We start from the raw sequence: 5,484 nt of genomic DNA on the forward strand, positions 1-5,484 counted from the left end.
CCTGGGCCCTTCTTCCCGGCTGACCCGTCGGGGCCTCGCTCCTGGAGTCCTGGGGTCGCGCCACACCGCGGAGCCGTCCGCGCTCCCGGGCCGCACGCCAGAGTCACCCTTGTCTTCCGCCGGGATGAAGGATGGAGTCTGTGGCCCTCGTCCCAGTGGTCACTCCTTATCCCCCTCGCCCTCTTGAAAATCCGAGAGGTCCGGGAATTTAGCTCAGTGGCACCGCACCTGCCAGCTTATTTTTATTTTTATTTTTTTTCAGCTTTAATTGAGTTTATTGGTACATTTTAGGGATACAGTACAGTTACATTCATTATTGGGATCTTGTACCTCTACATGACAGGTCTTGGTTCTCATTTTTTCCCCTTGTCCCTGCCCTCCCTTCACCCCCTCCTCCCCTGCCCATCTACAACCACTTTATTTCCATCTTTTCATTATCTCACATTTTTTTCTTTTACCTTTTTACCCTTCCCCTACCCGTCCCACCTTCCCTACACCTTTAGCTCCTTCCCATTTCTCAATGTCACTAATTTTATTAGGATCTTCTGTATTATTGCAGATTATTCACACCAGGGAAACTATTCGGTATTTACACATGTGTGCCTTGTTTATTTCACTTAGGAGTATGGATCCCTTTTAGGAATTTCTCTTTAAAAATGTGCCAGAATACATGCAAAGAACTATGTATAAAGAGAAGGTTTTATTAGTGTTAGTTATAATAGCGAGTATCAAAACAATCTGAATATCCAACAGTTGGAGGTGTGCCATGTTTTATTTATGATTTGATTGTGAAGCAGTCAACTGAATGTCATATTTTCAGATAATGTCCTAAAGAAATGGTTGCTATGTAATAAAAATTGTTTAAATTGTAAAGCATTTTACAATACTAGTTTTGTTTTAAAATGCCATGCAAATGTACAAAAAACTAGAAGGAAATATATAAAATCTGTTATATTTGAAGGGATGCTGGATAATTTTTTATTTTCTTTACATATTTCCGCATCTATGCATTTTCTACAGTGAATATAATCAAATAATAAAGTAAAAAATGGATACATATTGAAGATATACTCTTTATTTTTATTTTTATGTGCTACTGAGCATCGAACTCGGTCATCGCACGGAAATACGTCCTTAGCCCGCTGAAGAACTTTCCATTTTGAGACTGGGTCCGCTCCATGGCCCACACTGAGCTCGAACTTTCCATCCTCCTGCCTCAGCCTCCCAGAATGCAGGGATTGCAGGCATGAGCCATTGCGCATGGCTGAGACCCAAGTCCCCCTTAATCAGACGCATGGACTCCGCCTTCCCGGCAACTTCTGGAGCTCAGTTCTTTGATCCTTTGAAGGATGTTTTGACTTTCTTGGAAAAAAACAGGATTGATCAAAAGACAGAGGCCAAATTCGGTGCTCTTAGACAAAGGGTAACAAGACCAAAATGAATCAAACGTGCTGGGAAGTAAGAGGCAACCGCTGCCCAGCCCAAGTCTGGCAGGGTGGGAGACTGACTATCATCGTTAAATCCTAGGAAACAGTTGGCAACTCTAAAAAGAGCAAAATAACGTCTGATGACCTTACCCACATACCGCGAGACCATGAGCTTGCTCAGTTCTGAGATAGAGTCCTGCTAAATTGCACTTGCTGAGCTGGAACTTGGTATCCCCCTGCCTCAGCCTCTCAGAGTGCTGGGAATATGGGCACACGCTAGCAGGCTTGGCCCCAGTTATCATACAAGCTTGCCTATTTGCATAAACAGAGATTCCCATTGCAAGTTCAGTAGCTTAGAATTTAAAAAAATTTTTTTGAGGCTTAGGTTCTTATCGGATACAAGAAATCCGGAAAAAAAAAACAAACCATTTAGTGAAAACAGGTGCAGCCTGTCTGTATAGCCTGGCCTTCGGTTACAAGTCTCATTTTTTCCTGGTGGTGGGGATGGTGGGACGTGTGTGTTGAGAGCCTGACCACAAGGAGAGTGGAAGTGTGGCTGGGACTTCTCACTTAGATCCAGACTATGTCTTGAAATCCATGCCTATTCTGCCCTTTTTCTGAGTAGATCCATTCCAGGGCAAATGTGTGTGAGAGACCGTCATGCATTCACCAAGGTAGTAAATACACATTTAGAATTTGTTTTCAACAAAGAGCTTTGAAACAAGAGGTTTTGTTTTTCTTGTTGGTTTGGTTGATCCTGTGTTTTATAGGGAAAATCACTCCAATTAAAACATTTAAATCATTAAGATATTTTTTAAAAATTTGATTTTGGAATAATTTGTTATATTAGTTTAAGCAACACAATTCAAAGAAGGAAAAACGATCCTTTTGGCCCCTCTTAATTGTATGGGTTTTTTTTTCTTCATTTAAAATTTATATAACCTGCTTTACTTACAGGATAAAATTTGTTTAATTTCCTGGAATCCACTTGTCTACAAATGACCATTGTTATGTGCTGTTTCATACAGAAATATAGGGTTCTAATTACAAAGTGGACTTTGTTTGCAGTAGCATTTCTTTTAAAGGCAATTTTTAATCCTGCAATCTTTGAGTTGAATTTGTGGTTTTGAAATGAAAAAGCTCACTGTCAGTGCAAGTAAAAGATGTCAACATTGCAGGTGAACTGACATTGCTTGTTAAACACAGGAATAAGGCCCTGTTTACTTCAATCCCCAACAGCAATCTTTGGAGGAAAAGATGACTTGCTGTTGTTATGATTTGGCTCTTAAATGTCCCCTTAAAAGTTTGTATGCTATACGAAAGTCAGTGAATGTAATACATTATATTAACAAAGTCAAGGACAAAAACCATATGATCCTTTCAATAGATGCAGAAAAAGCATTTGATAAAATTCAACACCCATTCATGATAAAAACCCTGCAAAAAATTGGAATAGATGGTCTATACCTCAATTTAATAAAGGCTATTTATGAAAAACCATCAGCCAACATCATATTGAATGGCCAAAAACTGAAAACCTTCATGTTAAAATCAGGAACAAGACAAGGATGCCCACTATCACCACTTCTCTTCAATATAGTTCTGGAAACATTAGCCACAGCAATTAGACAAGAGAAAGAAATTAAAGCAATAAAGATAGGAAAGGAAGAAGTTAAACTATCATTATTTGCTGATGATATGATACTCTACATTGAAGATCCAAAAAACTCCACCAAAAAACTTCTAGACTTAATTGACAGATTCAGTAAAGTATCTGGATACAAGGTGAATACCCAAAAATCAATAGCCTTTCTATACACAAATAACAGACAGACAGAAAGAGAAATAAGGGAAAAAATTCCTTTTACAATAGCATCCAAAAAAATGAAGTATCTAGGAATCAATCTAACAAAAGAAACAAAAGATCTCTACACTGAAAACTACAGCACTCTGAAAAAAGAAATCGAAGAGGATATAAAAAAATGGAAAGATATCCCCTGCTCCTGGGTAGGAAGAATCAACATAGTGAAAATGGCCATACTACCGAAACTGCTATATACATTCAATGCAATGCCAATTGAAATTCCAACACTATATTTCACAGAACTAGAAAAAAGAATCCAAAAATTCATTTGGAACCACAAGAGACCTAGAATAGCAAAAGCCATTATAGGCAACAGTCACATGGCACCAGGTGTAACAATTCCCAATTTGAAACTATACTACAAAGCCACTGTGATAAAATCAGCATGGTACTGGCAAAGAAATAGGCCTGAGGATCAATGGAACAGACTGGAAGACACAAAAACAAATGCAGATGTACTCAGCTACCTCATCTTCGACAAAGGAGCTCACCATCCTCAGTGGAGGAAAGATAGCCTCTTTAATAAATGGTGTTGGAAAAACTGGATATCAACCTGTCACAGATTAAAATTAGACCCTTATCTTTCGCCATGCACTAAATTAAAATCCAAATGGATTAAAGATCTAAATATTAAAACAGAAACATTAAACTTGCTGGAAAGTAAGTTAGGCAGAACTCTGGAAGACATTGGTATAGGAAAAGACTTTATGAACAAATCCTCAGTAGCACGGGAACTAGCAGAAAGAATCAACAACTGGGATCTCATCTTACTAAAAAGCTTCTGTACTTCAAAAGAAACCATTAGCAGAACTAAGAGACAATCTACAATGTGGGAAAAAATTTTTACCAGCTGTACCTCAGACAAAGGACTATTATCAAGGATATATAAAGAACTCAAAACAATCAGTCCCCCCAAATATAAAGACCCGATCCAAAAATGGGCATCCGAAATGAACAGACATTTCTCATACAAAGAAGTGAAAGCAGCAAGAAAATATATGAAAAAATGTTCCACATCACTGGTCATTCGAGAGATGCAGATGAAAACAACACTGAGATTCCACCTCACCCCACAAAGAATGGCTGCTATCAAGAAATCACACAATAACAAATGTTGGCGGGGTTGTGGGGAGAAAGGAACCCTCCTCCATTGTTGGTGGGAGTGCAGACTAGTGCAACCACTATGGAAATCAATATGGAGATACCTCAAAGAGCTTGGACTGGAGGTTCCATTTGACCCAGCCATCCCTCTGTTGGGTATCTTTCCAAGAGAACTAAAAGAATCATATCACAGAGAAGTATGTGCACCCATGTTTATAGCGGCACAGTTTGTAATAGCTAAATCTTGGAAACAACCTATTTGCCCATCCGTTGGAAACTGGATAAAGAAGTTGTGGTTTTTCTATAAAATGGAATATTACTCAGCCATAAAGAGCGAGAGAATAGATTCATTCATAGGAAAATGGATACATATTGAAGATATACTCCTAAGTGAAATAAATAAGTCCCACATGTGTAAATACCAAATAGTTTCCCTGGTGTGAATATTCTGCAACAATGCATAAGATTCTAATAAGATTACTGACATTTAGAAATGGGAGGAAAGGAGCTAAAGGTGTAGGGAAGGTGTGATACGTAGGGGAAGAACAAAAAGGGAAAAGAAAAAAATGTGAGAGAATGAAAAGATGAAAATAAAGTGTTTGTAGATGGGGAGGGGAGGAGGGGGTGAAGGGAGGGCAGAGGTAAGGGGAAAAAAATGAGAATCAAGACTTGCCATGTAAAGGTACATGATCCCAACAATGAATGTAACTGTACTGTATCCCTAAATGTACCAATAAACTCAATAAAAAAAAAAATTAAAAAAAAAAAAAGTTTGTATGCTAAAGACTTGGATGTCAGCCTGAGTGATGCTGGGAGACAGTAGAACCTTTAAGAGGTGCAGCCAAGCTGGTGGAAGTCACCATTGGGGGATATCAGGACCCCAGCCCTTTTTCTCTCTCTCCTCCCCTTGCTAGCCACTATAAGTTGATTGGCCTTATCTGCCATGTGCTTCTGCCATGATGCCCTGTGCAGCCACAGGCCCAAGGCAACAGGGCCATGTGACCATGGACCGAATCCACGGAAACAGTGAGCAAAAAATAAATCTTCAAAGTTGATTATCTTGGGTATTTTGTCACAGAAATGGAAAGCTAA

This window comes from Fukomys damarensis, unplaced genomic scaffold (genome assembly GCF_012274545.1).
Source record: "Fukomys damarensis isolate Sample0158 unplaced genomic scaffold, DMR_v1.0_HiC HiC_scaffold_4, whole genome shotgun sequence".
NCBI classification, from domain to species: Eukaryota; Metazoa; Chordata; class Mammalia; order Rodentia; family Bathyergidae; genus Fukomys; species Fukomys damarensis.